Source organism: Hyla sarda, unplaced genomic scaffold (assembly GCF_029499605.1).
Source record: "Hyla sarda isolate aHylSar1 unplaced genomic scaffold, aHylSar1.hap1 scaffold_373, whole genome shotgun sequence".
In the NCBI taxonomy this organism is placed as follows: Eukaryota; Metazoa; Chordata; class Amphibia; order Anura; family Hylidae; genus Hyla; species Hyla sarda.
Window position 1 is genome coordinate 199,306 of NW_026610392.1, and position 17,935 is coordinate 217,240.

General features: G+C 46.1%; 8 non-coding genes across 8 annotated transcripts; all 8 read left to right on the top strand.

Moving 5' to 3' along the window:
- Positions 1-1,322: 1,322 nt before the first annotated feature.
- LOC130332200 (U2 spliceosomal RNA) lies at positions 1,323-1,513 on the top strand. Its single transcript, XR_008874929.1, has one exon. It is a non-coding gene; the product is annotated as a U2 spliceosomal RNA (small nuclear RNA).
- A 2,091-nt stretch (positions 1,514-3,604) lies between these two features.
- Positions 3,605-3,795, top strand: LOC130332245 (U2 spliceosomal RNA). Its single transcript, XR_008874969.1, has one exon. It is a non-coding gene; the product is annotated as a U2 spliceosomal RNA (small nuclear RNA).
- A 2,066-nt stretch (positions 3,796-5,861) lies between these two features.
- On the top strand, positions 5,862-6,052 carry LOC130332201 (U2 spliceosomal RNA). The gene has a single exon (XR_008874930.1). It is a non-coding gene; the product is annotated as a U2 spliceosomal RNA (small nuclear RNA).
- Positions 6,053-8,139: 2,087 nt separating this feature from the next.
- Positions 8,140-8,330, top strand: LOC130332202 (U2 spliceosomal RNA). The gene has a single exon (XR_008874931.1). It is a non-coding gene; the product is annotated as a U2 spliceosomal RNA (small nuclear RNA).
- A 2,105-nt stretch (positions 8,331-10,435) lies between these two features.
- On the top strand, positions 10,436-10,626 carry LOC130332205 (U2 spliceosomal RNA). The gene has a single exon (XR_008874933.1). It is a non-coding gene; the product is annotated as a U2 spliceosomal RNA (small nuclear RNA).
- A 2,095-nt stretch (positions 10,627-12,721) lies between these two features.
- Positions 12,722-12,912, top strand: LOC130332206 (U2 spliceosomal RNA). Its single transcript, XR_008874934.1, has one exon. It is a non-coding gene; the product is annotated as a U2 spliceosomal RNA (small nuclear RNA).
- Positions 12,913-15,006: 2,094 nt separating this feature from the next.
- LOC130332207 (U2 spliceosomal RNA) lies at positions 15,007-15,197 on the top strand. Its single transcript, XR_008874935.1, has one exon. It is a non-coding gene; the product is annotated as a U2 spliceosomal RNA (small nuclear RNA).
- A 2,080-nt stretch (positions 15,198-17,277) lies between these two features.
- On the top strand, positions 17,278-17,468 carry LOC130332247 (U2 spliceosomal RNA). The gene has a single exon (XR_008874971.1). It is a non-coding gene; the product is annotated as a U2 spliceosomal RNA (small nuclear RNA).
- Positions 17,469-17,935: the final 467 nt, after the last annotated feature.

Genomic DNA, 17,935 nt, shown 5'->3' on the forward strand with positions numbered 1-17,935 from the left:
AGCCGATGCGACTTGTCTGTCGCTGAACAGTCGCTTTTTATGTATTCAGCACCTATGTATAATGTTGTAAAAATGCTCTAGAAGCTAAAGTCGCAGAAATGTCACACATATTTGGCCTGCAACTTTCTGTGCGACAAATTCAGACAGGAAAAATCAGTATAAATCCTTAGAAAATTATCCCCCAGTGTCTCCATCTGCTGGCGGTATTGAATAAGCATTGCTGCACTGATGGGGTATGCATTAGACGAAAAAAAAGAAGAAAAAGAAGAATAATACGCCCAGAAAAGAGGCGAAAAGGAGAAAAACGTAAAAAAACGTGAAAAAAAAGTAAGAGGAAGAGAAGGGAAAAAAAGGTGGAAATGGGTTTAAAAGTGATTTCGGCGGAGAAATATATATATATATATATATATATATATATATATATATATATATATATATATATATATATACGCGCACACACACACATAGATATAAACGTATTCTCCGTTGAGATATTGCAGCCGCTGCTGTGTCCAGGCCCAGGAGCCTTAGCACTGTGCTGTGATGTCACTCAATACCACTGACATCACTAGGTGTAAACAACATCTCTCCTTTGCTGTGTATGTGACTATGGAGCTGTTTGGTGATGTCGTCTATTACGGCCTTCATAGAAGCAACAGGAGATTGTTGCATCCATCTAGAACCCTCAGAACTACAGTGCTATGATGTCACTCACTTCCACAGGCCTTGCAGAGTGTAAACAACAACAACCCAGCTTTGTTGTGTATGTAACCATAGGGATTTGTGATGTCACCTAGAACCTTCACAGCAGCGACAGCTTTATGAGGAGCATCAGCACTGCTCTGCCTGAGCAGAACCATCACCGCCATAGGTTGTCAAATAACCCGGATTTAACCCACACAGGTAAGTCCAATGGGGTGCAGGCATGTCCTCTATGCTTACAGCTTCCCGTGGGTGTTGGTTTGATACCGTTTGGGGACAGCCAAGGAGGCATCTGCAGGCAACAAAGGTAGGTGTGTGCTTGTGTGTGTGTTTCCTATGCAGATCCTAAGCCCAGTGTCACATGCAAGTAGGAGGAGTAAGAAGGGTTCCTGGCAAATCCGGGTTATGGATTGCATTTAAAAAGGCCCCGTGGGAGTGCAATGGGCCCCTGTCTTGCTGCTTAGCAATAATGGTATGGGTTTAGGTTCTGCTGTGTGTACTGGTGGTTGACTGCCCCCCAGCCCAGAGTGTGCATGGAAAATTGTCTGGCAGCCTCCCTGACAGCAAGCAGTGATAGTGCCCATGAAGGGGACCTTGTTGGGCCCGCCCCTTTCACGGTTATCGCTTCTCGGCCTTTTGGCTAAGATCAAGTGTAGTATCTGTTCTTATCAGTTTAATATCTGATACGTCCCCTATCTGGGGACCATATATTAAATGGATTTTTGAGAACGGGGGCCGATTTCGAAGCTTGCTTCCGTCGCCCTATGCATTGACCCGATATGGCAGTATCTTCGGGTACAGTGCACCACCCCCTTACAGGGTTAAAAAGAAAGATTCCTACTTTCATTGCTACCTGCTTGCTGGCTAGCCAGCTAGCCAGCCCTGTGGGCCTTGCTGCTGCTGCAGCCAAAAAACAAAAGGTGGTGCTGCTGCTGCTTCTGCTGCTTCTGCTTCTGCTTGTGTCTGGCCCCTGTTGGAGCGTCCAGGCACAGGACTTCTGCTGCTGCTGACTAAATGGCCTCCTTAATTGGATCATTTGAGTAGCCAGCACACCTGTGCAGGTAGGGCATGACATGATAGGCAGCTGCCTTGATAGCGGGTGGGTGCTGAATGTTCCTAATTGACAAAATAAGATTAATGCTTATGAAGAAATATAAAATCTCATCCCTTCCCCAATATCGCGCCACACCCCTACCCCTTAATTCCCTGGTTGAACTTGATGGACATATGTCTTTTTTCGACCGTACTAACTATGTAACTATGTAACATAACATGGGGGGGGGGGGGGGGTCTCCTGGCTGTTCACACAGGTGTGTCATTGCTGTACATTGACCATGCATTGCTTCTGTGGTATTGCAAAGGCAAAGACAAATGCTTCCAGCCATCCATTGCACTAATGGATTGGTCATCAGCTGGCTGTCTATGTCCCGCATCAATATAGACCAAAGTACAGAGGGTTAGGCTATGCTATTGTGCACCTACCTGATGCATCAGAAGGTGCGAGGCCCTTGCTAAATTCTGTGCACAGACTTTGAGATCTATGCTTTAGACTGTATCTAAACCTGCTCCAACATGGACTGACATTCTGGCCTACTTTCAGCCGATGCGACTTGTCTGTCGCTGAACAGTCGCTTTTTATGTATTCAGCACCTATGTATAATGTTGTAAAAATGCTCTAGAAGCTAAAGTCGCAGAAATGTCACACATATTTGGCCTGCAACTTTCTGTGCGACAAATTCAGACAGGAAAAATCAGTATAAATCCTTAGAAAATTATCCCCCAGTGTCTCCATCTGCTGGCGGTATTGAATAAGCATTGCTGCACTGATGGGGTATGCATTAGACGAAAAAAAAGAAGAAAAAGAAGAATAATACGCCCAGAAAAGAGGCGAAAAGGAGAAAAACGTAAAAAAACGTGAAAAAAAAGTAAGAGGAAGAGAAGGGAAAAAAAGGTGGAAATGGGTTTAAAAGTGATTTCGGCGGAGAAATATATATATATATATATATATATATATATATATATATATATATGCGCACACACACACATAGATATAAACGTATTCTCCGTTGAGATATTGCAGCCGCTGCTGTGTCCAGGCCCAGGAGCCTTAGCACTGTGCTGTGATGTCACTCAATACCACTGACATCACTAGGTGTAAACAACATCTCTCCTTTGCTGTGTATGTGACTATGGAGCTGTTTGGTGATGTCGTCTATTACGGCCTTCATAGAAGCAACAGGAGATTGTTGCATCCATCTTGAACCCTCAGAACTACAGTGCTATGATGTCACTCACTTCCACAGGCCTTGCAGAGTGTAAACAACAACAACCCAGCTTTGTTGTGTATGTAACCATAGGGATTTGTGATGTCACCTAGAACCTTCACAGCAGCGACAGCTTTATGAGGAGCATCAGCACTGCTCTGCCTGAGCAGAACCATCACCGCCATAGGTTGTCAAATAACCCGGATTTAACCCACACAGGTAAGTCCAATGGGGTGCAGGCATGTCCTCTATGCTTACAGCTTCCCGTGGGTGTTGGTTTGATACCGTTTGGGGACAGCCAAGGAGGCATCTGCAGGCAACAAAGGTAGGTGTGTGCTTGTGTGTGTGTTTCCTATGCAGATCCTAAGCCCAGTGTCACATGCAAGTAGGAGGAGTAAGAAGGGTTCCTGGCAAATCCGGGTTATGGATTGCATTTAAAAAGGCCCCGTGGGAGTGCAATGGGCCCCTGTCTTGCTGCTTAGCAATAATGGTATGGGTTTAGGTTCTGCTGTGTGTACTGGTGGTTGACTGCCCCCCAGCCCAGAGTGTGCATGGAAAATTGTCTGGCAGCCTCCCTGACAGCAAGCAGTGATAGTGCCCATGAAGGGGACCTTGTTGGGCCCGCCCCTTTCACGGTTATCGCTTCTCGGCCTTTTGGCTAAGATCAAGTGTAGTATCTGTTCTTATCAGTTTAATATCTGATACGTCCCTTATCTGGGGACCATATATTAAATGGATTTTTGAGAACGGGGGCCGATTTCGAAGCTTGCTTCCGTCGCCCTATGCATTGACCCGATATGGCAGTATCTTCGGGTACAGTGCACCACCCCCTTACAGGGTTAAAAAGAAAGATTCCTACTTTCATTGCTACCTGCTTGCTGGCTAGCCAGCTAGCCAGCCCTGTGGGCCTTGCTGCTGCTGCAGCCAAAAAACAAAAGGTGGTGCTGCTTCTGCTGCTTCTGCTTCTGCTTGTGTCTGGCCCCTGTTGGAGCGTCCAGGCACAGGACTTCTGCTGCTGCTGACTAAATGGCCTCCTTAATTGGATCATTTGAGTAGCCAGCACACCTGTGCAGGTAGGGCATGACATGATAGGCAGCTGCCTTGATAGCGGGTGGGTGCTGAATGTTCCTAATTGACAAAATAAGATTAATGCTTATGAAGAAATATAAAATCTCATCCCTTCCCCAATATCGCGCCACACCCCTACCCCTTAATTCCCTGGTTGAACTTGATGGACATATGTCTTTTTTCGACCGTACTAACTATGTAACTATGTAACATAACATGGGGGGGGGTCTCCTGGCTGTTCACACAGGTGTGTCATTGCTGTACATTGACCATGCATTGCTTCTGTGGTATTGCAAAGGCAAAGACAAATGCTTCCAGCCATCCATTGCACTAATGGATTGGTCATCAGCTGGCTGTCTATGTCCCGCATCAATATAGACCAAAGTACAGAGGGTTAGGCTATGCTATTGTGCACCTACCTGATGCATCAGAAGGTGCGAGGCCCTTGCTAAATTCTGTGCACAGACTTTGAGATCTATGCTTTAGACTGTATCTAAACCTGCTCCAACATGGACTGACATTCTGGCCTACTTTCAGCCGATGCGACTTGTCTGTCGCTGAACAGTCGCTTTTTATGTATTCAGCACCTATGTATAATGTTGTAAAAATGCTCTAGAAGCTAAAGTCGCAGAAATGTCACACATATTTGGCCTGCAACTTTCTGTGCGACAAATTCAGACAGGAAAAATCAGTATAAATCCTTAGAAAATTATCCCCCAGTGTCTCCATCTGCTGGCGGTATTGAATAAGCATTGCTGCACTGATGGGGTATGCATTAGACGAAAAAAAAGAAGAAAAAGAAGAATAATACGCCCAGAAAAGAGGCGAAAAGGAGAAAAACGTAAAAAAACGTGAAAAAAAAGTAAGAGGAAGAGAAGGGAACAAAAGGTGGAAATGGGTTTAAAAGTGATTTCGGCGGAGAAATATATATATATATATATATATATATATATATGCGCACACACACACATAGATATAAACGTATTCTCCGTTGAGATATTGCAGCCGCTGCTGTGTCCAGGCCCAGGAGCCTTAGCACTGTGCTGTGATGTCACTCAATACCACTGACATCACTAGGTGTAAACAACATCTCTCCTTTGCTGTGTATGTGACTATGGAGCTGTTTGGTGATGTCGTCTATTACGGCCTTCATAGAAGCAACAGGAGATTGTTGCATCCATCTTGAACCCTCAGAACTACAGTGCTATGATGTCACTCACTTCCACAGGCCTTGCAGAGTGTAAACAACAACAACCCAGCTTTGTTGTGTATGTAACCATAGGGATTTGTGATGTCACCTAGAACCTTCACAGCAGCGACAGCTTTATGAGGAGCATCAGCACTGCTCTGCCTGAGCAGAACCATCACCGCCATAGGTTGTCAAATAACCCGGATTTAACCCACACAGGTAAGTCCAATGGGGTGCAGGCATGTCCTCTATGCTTACAGCTTCCCGTGGGTGTTGGTTTGATACCGTTTGGGGACAGCCAAGGAGGCATCTGCAGGCAACAAAGGTAGGTGTGTGCTTGTGTGTGTGTTTCCTATGCAGATCCTAAGCCCAGTGTCACATGCAAGTAGGAGGAGTAAGAAGGGTTCCTGGCAAATCCGGGTTATGGATTGCATTTAAAAAGGCCCCGTGGGAGTGCAATGGGCCCCTGTCTTGCTGCTTAGCAATAATGGTATGGGTTTAGGTTCTGCTGTGTGTACTGGTGGTTGACTGCCCCCCAGCCCAGAGTGTGCATGGAAAATTGTCTGGCAGCCTCCCTGACAGCAAGCAGTGATAGTGCCCATGAAGGGGACCTTGTTGGGCCCGCCCCTTTCATGGTTATCGCTTCTCGGCCTTTTGGCTAAGATCAAGTGTAGTATCTGTTCTTATCAGTTTAATATCTGATACGTCCCCTATCTGGGGACCATATATTAAATGGATTTTTGAGAACGGGGGCCGATTTCGAAGCTTGCTTCCGTCGCCCTATGCATTGACCCGATATGGCAGTATCTTCGGGTACAGTGCACCACCCCCTTACAGGGTTAAAAAGAAAGATTCCTACTTTCATTGCTACCTGCTTGCTGGCTAGCCAGCTAGCCAGCCCTGTGGGCCTTGCTGCTGCTGCAGCCAAAAAACAAAAGGTGGTGCTGCTGCTGCTTCTGCTGCTTCTGCTTCTGCTTGTGTCTGGCCCCTGTTGGAGCGTCCAGGCACAGGACTTCTGCTGCTGCTGACTAAATGGCCTCCTTAATTGGATCATTTGAGTAGCCAGCACACCTGTGCAGGTAGGGCATGACATGATAGGCAGCTGCCTTGATAGCGGGTGGGTGCTGAATGTTCCTAATTGACAAAATAAGATTAATGCTTATGAAGAAATATAAAATCTCATCCCTTCCCCAATATCGCGCCACACCCATACCCCTTAATTCCCTGCTTGAACTTGATGGACATATGTCTTTTTTCGACCGTACTAACTATGTAACTATGTAACATAACATGGGGGGGGGTCTCCTGGCTGTTCACACAGGTGTGTCATTGCTGTACATTGACCATGCATTGCTTCTGTGGTATTGCAAAGGCAAAGACAAATGCTTCCAGCCATCCATTGCACTAATGGATTGGTCATCAGCTGGCTGTCTATGTCCCGCATCAATATAGACCAAAGTACAGAGGGTTAGGCTATGCTATTGTGCACCTACCTGATGCATCAGAAGGTGCGAGGCCCTTGCTAAATTCTGTGCACAGACTTTGAGATCTATGCTTTAGACTGTATCTAAACCTGCTCCAACATGGACTGACATTCTGGCCTACTTTCAGCCGATGCGACTTGTCTGTCGCTGAACAGTCGCTTTTTATGTATTCAGCACCTATGTATAATGTTGTAAAAATGCTCTAGAAGCTAAAGTCGCAGAAATGTCACACATATTTGGCCTGCAACTTTCTGTGCGACAAATTCAGACAGGAAAAATCAGTATAAATCCTTAGAAAATTATCCCCCAGTGTCTCCATCTGCTGGCGGTATTGAATAAGCATTGCTGCACTGATGGGGTATGCATTAGACGAAAAAAAAGAAGAAAAAGAAGAATAATACGCCCAGAAAAGAGGCGAAAAGGAGAAAAACGTAAAAAAACGTGAAAAAAAAGTAAGAGGAAGAGAAGGGAAAAAAAGGTGGAAATGGGTTTAAAAGTGATTTCGGCGGAGAAATATATATATATATATATATATATATATATATATATATATATATATGCGCACACACACACATAGATATAAACGTATTCTCCGTTGAGATATTGCAGCCGCTGCTGTGTCCAGGCCCAGGAGCCTTAGCACTGTGCTGTGATGTCACTCAATACCACTGACATCACTAGGTGTAAACAACATCTCTCCTTTGCTGTGTATGTGACTATGGAGCTGTTTGGTGATGTCGTCTATTACGGCCTTCATAGAAGCAACAGGAGATTGTTGCATCCATCTTGAACCCTCAGAACTACAGTGCTATGATGTCACTCACTTCCACAGGCCTTGCAGAGTGTAAACAACAACAACCCAGCTTTGTTGTGTATGTAACCAAAGGGATTTGTGATGTCACCTAGAACCTTCACAGCAGCGACAGCTTTATGAGGAGCATCAGCACTGCTCTGCCTGAGCAGAACCATCACCGCCATAGGTTGTCAAATAACCCGGATTTAACCCACACAGGTAAGTCCAATGGGGTGCAGGCATGTCCTCTATGCTTACAGCTTCCCGTGGGTGTTGGTTTGATACCGTTTGGGGACAGCCAAGGAGGCATCTGCAGGCAACAAAGGTAGGTGTGTGCTTGTGTGTGTGTTTCCTATGCAGATCCTAAGCCCAGTGTCACATGCAAGTAGGAGGAGTAAGAAGGGTTCCTGGCAAATCCGGGTTATGGATTGCATTTAAAAAGGCCCCGTGGGAGTGCAATGGGCCCCTGTCTTGCTGCTTAGCAATAATGGTATGGGTTTAGGTTCTGCTGTGTGTACTGGTGGTTGACTGCCCCCCAGCCCAGAGTGTGCATGGAAAATTGTCTGGCAGCCTCCCTGACAGCAAGCAGTGATAGTGCCCATGAAGGGGACCTTGTTGGGCCCGCCCCCTTTCACGGTTATCGCTTCTCGGCCTTTTGGCTAAGATCAAGTGTAGTATCTGTTCTTATCAGTTTAATATCTGATACGTCCCCTATCTGGGGACCATATATTAAATGGATTTTTGAGAACGGGGGCCGATTTCGAAGCTTGCTTCCGTCGCCCTATGCATTGACCCGATATGGCAGTATCTTCGGGTACAGTGCACCACCCCCTTACAGGGTTAAAAAGAAAGATTCCTACTTTCATTGCTACCTGCTTGCTGGCTAGCCAGCTAGCCAGCCCTGTGGGCCTTGCTGCTGCTGCAGCCAAAAAACAAAAGGTGGTGCTGCTGCTGCTTCTGCTGCTTCTGCTTCTGCTTGTGTCTGGCCCCTGTTGGAGCGTCCAGGCACAGGACTTCTGCTGCTGCTGACTAAATGGCCTCCTTAATTGGATCATTTGAGTAGCCAGCACACCTGTGCAGGTAGGGCATGACATGATAGGCAGCTGCCTTGATAGCGGGTGGGTGCTGAATGTTCCTAATTGACAAAATAAGATTAATGCTTATGAAGAAATATAAAATCTCATCCCTTCCCCAATATCGCGCCACACCCCTACCCCTTAATTCCCTGGTTGAACGTGATGGACATATGTCTTTTTTCGACCGTACTAACTATGTAACTATGTAACATAACATGGGGGGGGGGGGGGGGGGGGGGGGGGGGGGTCTCCTGGCTGTTCACACAGGTGTGTCATTGCTGTACATTGACCATGCATTGCTTCTGTGGTATTGCAAAGGCAAAGACAAATGCTTCCAGCCATCCATTGCACTAATGGATTGGTCATCAGCTGGCTGTCTATGTCCCGCATCAATATAGACCAAAGTACAGAGGGTTAGGCTATGCTATTGTGCACCTACCTGATGCATCAGAAGGTGCGAGGCCCTTGCTAAATTCTGTGCACAGACTTTGAGATCTATGCTTTAGACTGTATCTAAACCTGCTCCAACATGGACTGACATTCTGGCCTACTTTCAGCCGATGCGACTTGTCTGTCGCTGAACAGTCGCTTTTTATGTATTCAGCACCTATGTATAATGTTGTAAAAATGCTCTAGAAGCTAAAGTCGCAGAAATGTCACACATATTTGGCCTGCAACTTTCTGTGCGACAAATTCAGACAGGAAAAATCAGTATAAATCCTTAGAAAATTATCCCCCAGTGTCTCCATCTGCTGGCGGTATTGAATAAGCATTGCTGCACTGATGGGGTATGCATTAGACGAAAAAAAAGAAGAAAAAGAAGAATAATACGCCCAGAAAAGAGGCGAAAAGGAGAAAAACGTAAAAAAACTTGAAAAAAAAGTAAGAGGAAGAGAAGGGAAAAAAAGGTGGAAATGGGTTTAAAAGTGATTTCGGCGGAGAAATATATATATATATATATATATATATATATATATATATATATATGCGCACACACACACATAGATATAAACGTATTCTCCGTTGAGATATTGCAGCCGCTGCTGTGTCCAGGCCCAGGAGCCTTAGCACTGTGCTGTGATGTCACTCAATACCACTGACATCACTAGGTGTAAACAACATCTCTCCTTTGCTGTGTATGTGACTATGGAGCTGTTTGGTGATGTCGTCTATTACGGCCTTCATAGAAGCAACAGGAGATTGTTGCATCCATCTTGAACCCTCAGAACTACAGTGCTATGATGTCACTCACTTCCACAGGCCTTGCAGAGTGTAAACAACAACAACCCAGCTTTGTTGTGTATGTAACCAAAGGGATTTGTGATGTCACCTAGAACCTTCACAGCAGCGACAGCTTTATGAGGAGCATCAGCACTGCTCTGCCTGAGCAGAACCATCACCGCCATAGGTTGTCAAATAACCCGGATTTAACCCACACAGGTAAGTCCAATGGGGTGCAGGCATGTCCTCTATGCTTACAGCTTCCCGTGGGTGTTGGTTTGATACCGTTTGGGGACAGCCAAGGAGGCATCTGCAGGCAACAAAGGTAGGTGTGTGCTTGTGTGTGTGTTTCCTATGCAGATCCTAAGCCCAGTGTCACATGCAAGTAGGAGGAGTAAGAAGGGTTCCTGGCAAATCCGGGTTATGGATTGCATTTAAAAAGGCCCCGTGGGAGTGCAATGGGCCCCTGTCTTGCTGCTTAGCAATAATGGTATGGGTTTAGGTTCTGCTGTGTGTACTGGTGGTTGACTGCCCCCCAGCCCAGAGTGTGCATGGAAAATTGTCTGGCAGCCTCCCTGACAGCAAGCAGTGATAGTGCCCATGAAGGGGACCTTGTTGGGCCCGCCCCTTTCACGGTTATCGCTTCTCGGCCTTTTGGCTAAGATCAAGTGTAGTATCTGTTCTTATCAGTTTAATATCTGATACGTCCCCTATCTGGGGACCATATATTAAATGGATTTTTGAGAACGGGGGCCGATTTCGAAGCTTGCTTCCGTCGCCCTATGCATTGACCCGATATGGCAGTATCTTCGGGTACAGTGCACCACCCCCTTACAGGGTTAAAAAGAAAGATTCCTACTTTCATTGCTACCTGCTTGCTGGCTAGCCAGCTAGCCAGCCCTGTGGGCCTTGCTGCTGCTGCAGCCAAAAAACAAAAGGTGGTGCTGCTGCTGCTTCTGCTGCTTCTGCTTCTGCTTGTGTCTGGCCCCTGTTGGAGCGTCCAGGCACAGGACTTCTGCTGCTGCTGACTAAATGGCCTCCTTAATTGGATCATTTGAGTAGCCAGCACACCTGTGCAGGTAGGGCATGACATGATAGGCAGCTGCCTTGATAGCGGGTGGGTGCTGAATGTTCCTAATTGACAAAATAAGATTAATGCTTATGAAGAAATATAAAATCTCATCCCTTCCCCAATATCGCGCCACACCCCTACCCCTTAATTCCCTGGTTGAACGTGATGGACATATGTCTTTTTTCGACCGTACTAACTATGTAACTATGTAACATAACATGGGGGGGGGGGGGGGGGGTCTCCTGGCTGTTCACACAGGTGTGTCATTGCTGTACATTGACCATGCATTGCTTCTGTGGTATTGCAAAGGCAAAGACAAATGCTTCCAGCCATCCATTGCACTAATGGATTGGTCATCAGCTGGCTGTCTATGTCCCGCATCAATATAGACCAAAGTACAGAGGGTTAGGCTATGCTATTGTGCACCTACCTGATGCATCAGAAGGTGCGAGGCCCTTGCTAAATTCTGTGCACAGACTTTGAGATCTATGCTTTAGACTGTATCTAAACCTGCTCCAACATGGACTGACATTCTGGCCTACTTTCAGCCGATGCGACTTGTCTGTCGCTGAACAGTCGCTTTTTATGTATTCAGCACCTATGTATAATGTTGTAAAAATGCTCTAGAAGCTAAAGTCGCAGAAATGTCACACATATTTGGCCTGCAACTTTCTGTGCGACAAATTCAGACAGGAAAAATCAGTATAAATCCTTAGAAAATTATCCCCCAGTGTCTCCATCTGCTGGCGGTATTGAATAAGCATTGCTGCACTGATGGGGTATGCATTAGACGAAAAAAAAGAAGAAAAAGAAGAATAATACGCCCAGAAAAGAGGCGAAAAGGAGAAAAACGTAAAAAAACGTGAAAAAAAAGTAAGAGGAAGAGAAGGGAAAAAAAGGTGGAAATGGGTTTAAAAGTGATTTCGGCGGAGAAATATATATATATATATATATATATATATATATATATATATATATATGCGCACACACACACATAGATATAAACGTATTCTCCGTTGAGATATTGCAGCCGCTGCTGTGTCCAGGCCCAGGAGCCTTAGCACTGTGCTGTGATGTCACTCAATACCACTGACATCACTAGGTGTAAACAACATCTCTCCTTTGCTGTGTATGTGACTATGGAGCTGTTTGGTGATGTCGTCTATTACGGCCTTCATAGAAGCAACAGGAGATTGTTGCATCCATCTTGAACCCTCAGAACTACAGTGCTATGATGTCACTCACTTCCACAGGCCTTGCAGAGTGTAAACAACAACAACCCAGCTTTGTTGTGTATGTAACCAAAGGGATTTGTGATGTCACCTAGAACCTTCACAGCAGCGACAGCTTTATGAGGAGCATCAGCACTGCTCTGCCTGAGCAGAACCATCACCGCCATAGGTTGTCAAATAACCCGGATTTAACCCACACAGGTAAGTCCAATGGGGTGCAGGCATGTCCTCTATGCTTACAGCTTCCCGTGGGTGTTGGTTTGATACCGTTTGGGGACAGCCAAGGAGGCATCTGCAGGCAACAAAGGTAGGTGTGTGCTTGTGTGTGTGTTTCCTATGCAGATCCTAAGCCCAGTGTCACATGCAAGTAGGAGGAGTAAGAAGGGTTCCTGGCAAATCCGGGTTATGGATTGCATTTAAAAAGGCCCCGTGGGAGTGCAATGGGCCCCTGTCTTGCTGCTTAGCAATAATGGTATGGGTTTAGGTTCTGCTGTGTGTACTGGTGGTTGACTGCCCCCCAGCCCAGAGTGTGCATGGAAAATTGTCTGGCAGCCTCCCTGACAGCAAGCAGTGATAGTGCCCATGAAGGGGACCTTGTTGGGCCCGCCCCTTTCACGGTTATCGCTTCTCGGCCTTTTGGCTAAGATCAAGTGTAGTATCTGTTCTTATCAGTTTAATATCTGATACGTCCCCTATCTGGGGACCATATATTAAATGGATTTTTGAGAACGGGGGCCGATTTCGAAGCTTGCTTCCGTCGCCCTATGCATTGACCCGATATGGCAGTATCTTCGGGTACAGTGCACCACCCCCTTACAGGGTTAAAAAGAAAGATTCCTACTTTCATTGCTACCTGCTTGCTGGCTAGCCAGCTAGCCAGCCCTGTGGGCCTTGCTGCTGCTGCAGCCAAAAAACAAAAGGTGGTGCTGCTGCTGCTTCTGCTGCTTCTGCTTCTGCTTGTGTCTGGCCCCTGTTGGAGCGTCCAGGCACAGGACTTCTGCTGCTGCTGACTAAATGGCCTCCTTAATTGGATCATTTGAGTAGCCAGCACACCTGTGCAGGTAGGGCATGACATGATAGGCAGCTGCCTTGATAGCGGGTGGGTGCTGAATGTTCCTAATTGACAAAATAAGATTAATGCTTATGAAGAAATATAAAATCTCATCCCTTCCCCAATATCGCGCCACACCCCTACCCCTTAATTCCCTGGTTGAACGTGATGGACATATGTCTTTTTTCGACCGTACTAACTATGTAACTATGTAACATAACATGGGGGGGGGGGGGGGTCTCCTGGCTGTTCACACAGGTGTGTCATTGCTGTACATTGACCATGCATTGCTTCTGTGGTATTGCAAAGGCAAAGACAAATGCTTCCAGCCATCCATTGCACTAATGGATTGGTCATCAGCTGGCTGTCTATGTCCCGCATCAATATAGACCAAAGTACAGAGGGTTAGGCTATGCTATTGTGCACCTACCTGATGCATCAGAAGGTGCGAGGCCCTTGCTAAATTCTGTGCACAGACTTTGAGATCTATGCTTTAGACTGTATCTAAACCTGCTCCAACATGGACTGACATTCTGGCCTACTTTCAGCCGATGCGACTTGTCTGTCGCTGAACAGTCGCTTTTTATGTATTCAGCACCTATGTATAATGTTGTAAAAATGCTCTAGAAGCTAAAGTCGCAGAAATGTCACACATATTTGGCCTGCAACTTTCTGTGCGACAAATTCAGACAGGAAAAATCAGTATAAATCCTTAGAAAATTATCCCCCAGTGTCTCCATCTGCTGGCGGTATTGAATAAGCATTGCTGCACTGATGGGGTATGCATTAGACGAAAAAAAAGAAGAAAAAGAAGAATAATACGCCCAGAAAAGAGGCGAAAAGGAGAAAAACGTAAAAAAACGTGAAAAAAAAGTAAGAGGAAGAGAAGGGAAAAAAAGGTGGAAATGGGTTTAAAAGTGATTTCGGCGGAGAAATATATATATATATATATATATATATATATATATATATATATATATATGCGCACACACACACATAGATATAAACGTATTCTCCGTTGAGATATTGCAGCCGCTGCTGTGTCCAGGCCCAGGAGCCTTAGCACTGTGCTGTGATGTCACTCAATACCACTGACATCACTAGGTGTAAACAACATCTCTCCTTTGCTGTGTATGTGACTATGGAGCTGTTTGGTGATGTCGTCTATTACGGCCTTCATAGAAGCAACAGGAGATTGTTGCATCCATCTTGAACCCTCAGAACTACAGTGCTATGATGTCACTCACTTCCACAGGCCTTGCAGAGTGTAAACAACAACAACCCAGCTTTGTTGTGTATGTAACCAAAGGGATTTGTGATGTCACCTAGAACCTTCACAGCAGCGACAGCTTTATGAGGAGCATCAGCACTGCTCTGCCTGAGCAGAACCATCACCGCCATAGGTTGTCAAATAACCCGGATTTAACCCACACAGGTAAGTCCAATGGGGTGCAGGCATGTCCTCTATGCTTACAGCTTCCCGTGGGTGTTGGTTTGATACCGTTTGGGGACAGCCAAGGAGGCATCTGCAGGCAACAAAGGTAGGTGTGTGCTTGTGTGTGTGTTTCCTATGCAGATCCTAAGCCCAGTGTCACATGCAAGTAGGAGGAGTAAGAAGGGTTCCTGGCAAATCCGGGTTATGGATTGCATTTAAAAAGGCCCCGTGGGAGTGCAATGGGCCCCTGTCTTGCTGCTTAGCAATAATGGTATGGGTTTAGGTTCTGCTGTGTGTACTGGTGGTTGACTGCCCCCCAGCCCAGAGTGTGCATGGAAAATTGTCTGGCAGCCTCCCTGACAGCAAGCAGTGATAGTGCCCATGAAGGGGACCTTGTTGGGCCCGCCCCTTTCACGGTTATCGCTTCTCGGCCTTTTGGCTAAGATCAAGTGTAGTATCTGTTCTTATCAGTTTAATATCTGATACGTCCCCTATCTGGGGACCATATATTAAATGGATTTTTGAGAACGGGGGCCGATTTCGAAGCTTGCTTCCGTCGCCCTATGCATTGACCCGATATGGCAGTATCTTCGGGTACAGTGCACCACCCCCTTACAGGGTTAAAAAGAAAGATTCCTACTTTCATTGCTACCTGCTTGCTGGCTAGCCAGCTAGCCAGCCCTGTGGGCCTTGCTGCTGCTGCAGCCAAAAAACAAAAGGTGGTGCTGCTGCTGCTTCTGCTTCTGCTTGTGTCTGGCCCCTGTTGGAGCGTCCAGGCACAGGACTTCTGCTGCTGCTGACTAAATGGCCTCCTTAATTGGATCATTTGAGTAGCCAGCACACCTGTGCAGGTAGGGCATGACATGATAGGCAGCTGCCTTGATAGCGGGTGGGTGCTGAATGTTCCTAATTGACAAAATAAGATTAATGCTTATGAAGAAATATAAAATCTCATCCCTTCCCCAATATCGCGCCACACCCCTACCCCTTAATTCCCTGGTTGAACGTGATGGACATATGTCTTTTTTCGACCGTACTAACTATGTAACTATGTAACATAACATGGGGGGGGGGGGGGGGGGTCTCCTGGCTGTTCACACAGGTGTGTCATTGCTGTACATTGACCATACATTGCTTCTGTGGTATTGCAAAGGCAAAGACAAATGCTTCCAGCCATCCATTGCACTAATGGATTGGTCATCAGCTGGCTGTCTATGTCCCGCATCAATATAGACCAAAGTACAGAGGGTTAGGCTATGCTATTGTGCACCTACCTGATGCATCAGAAGGTGCGAGGCCCTTGCTAAATTCTGTGCACAGACTTTGAGATCTATGCTTTAGACTGTATCTAAACCTGCTCCAACATGGACTGACATTCTGGCCTACTTTCAGCCGATGCGACTTGTCTGTCGCTGAACAGTCGCTTTTTATGTATTCAGCACCTATGTATAATGTTGTAAAAATGCTCTAGAAGCTAAAGTCGCAGAAATGTCACACATATTTGGCCTGCAACTTTCTGTGCGACAAATTCAGACAGGAAAAATCAGTATAAATCCTTAGAAAATTATCCCCCAGTGTCTCCATCTGCTGGCGGTATTGAATAAGCATTGCTGCACTGATGGGGTATGCATTAGACGAAAAAAAAGAAGAAAAAGAAGAATAATACGCCCAGAAAAGAGGCGAAAAGGAGAAAAACGTAAAAAAACGTGAAAAAAAAGTAAGAGGAAGAGAAGGGAAAAAAAGGTGGAAATGGGTTTAAAAGTGATTTCGGCGGAGATATATATATATATATATATATATATATATATATATATATATGCGCACACACACACATAGATATAAACGTATTCTCCGTTGAGATATTGCAGCCGCTGCTGTGTCCAGGCCCAGGAGCCTTAGCACTGTGCTGTGATGTCACTCAATACCACTGACATCACTAGGTGTAAACAACATCTCTCCTTTGCTGTGTATGTGACTATGGAGCTGTTTGGTGATGTCGTCTATTACGGCCTTCATAGAAGCAACAGGAGATTGTTGCATCCATCTTGAACCCTCAGAACTACAGTGCTATGATGTCACTCACTTCCACAGGCCTTGCAGAGTGTAAACAACAACAACCCAGCTTTGTTGTGTATGTAACCAAAGGGATTTGTGATGTCACCTAGAACCTTCACAGCAGCGACAGCTTTATGAGGAGCATCAGCACTGCTCTGCCTGAGCAGAACCATCACCGCCATAGGTTGTCAAATAACCCGGATTTAACCCACACAGGTAAGTCCAATGGGGTGCAGGCATGTCCTCTATGCTTACAGCTTCCCGTGGGTGTTGGTTTGATACCGTTTGGGGACAGCCAAGGAGGCATCTGCAGGCAACAAAGGTAGGTGTGTGCTTGTGTGTGTGTTTCCTATGCAGATCCTAAGCCCAGTGTCACATGCAAGTAGGAGGAGTAAGAAGGGTTCCTGGCAAATCCGGGTTATGGATTGCATTTAAAAAGGCCCCGTGGGAGTGCAATGGGCCCCTGTCTTGCTGCTTAGCAATAATGGTATGGGTTTAGGTTCTGCTGTGTGTACTGGTGGTTGACTGCCCCCCAGCCCAGAGTGTGCATGGAAAATTGTCTGGCAGCCTCCCTGACAGCAAGCAGTGATAGTGCCCATGAAGGGGACCTTGTTGGGCCCGCCCCTTTCACGGTTATCGCTTCTCGGCCTTTTGGCTAAGATCAAGTGTAGTATCTGTTCTTATCAGTTTAATATCTGATACGTCCCCTATCTGGGGACCATATATTAAATGGATTTTTGAGAACGGGGGCCGATTTCGAAGCTTGCTTCCGTCACCCTATGCATTGACCCGATATGGCAGTATCTTCGGGTACAGTGCACCACCCCCTTACAGGGTTAAAAAGAAAGATTCCTACTTTCATTGCTACCTGCTTGCTGGCTAGCCAGCTAGCCAGCCCTGTGGGCCTTGCTGCTGCTGCAGCCAAAAAACAAAAGGTGGTGCTGCTGCTGCTTCTGCTGCTTCTGCTTCTGCTTGTGTCTGGCCCCTGTTGGAGCGTCCAGGCACAGGACTTCTGCTGCTGCTGACTAAATGGCCTCCTTAATTGGATCATTTGAGTAGCCAGCACACCTGTGCAGGTAGGGCATGACATGATAGGCAGCTGCCTTGATAGCGGGTGGGTGCTGAATGTTCCTAATTGACAAAATAAGATTAATGCTTATGAAGAAATATAAAATCTCATCCCTTCCCCAATATCGCGCCACACCCCTACCCCTTAATTCCCTGGTTGAACGTGATGGACATATGTCTTTTTTCGACCGTACTAACTATGTAACTATGTAACATAACATGGGG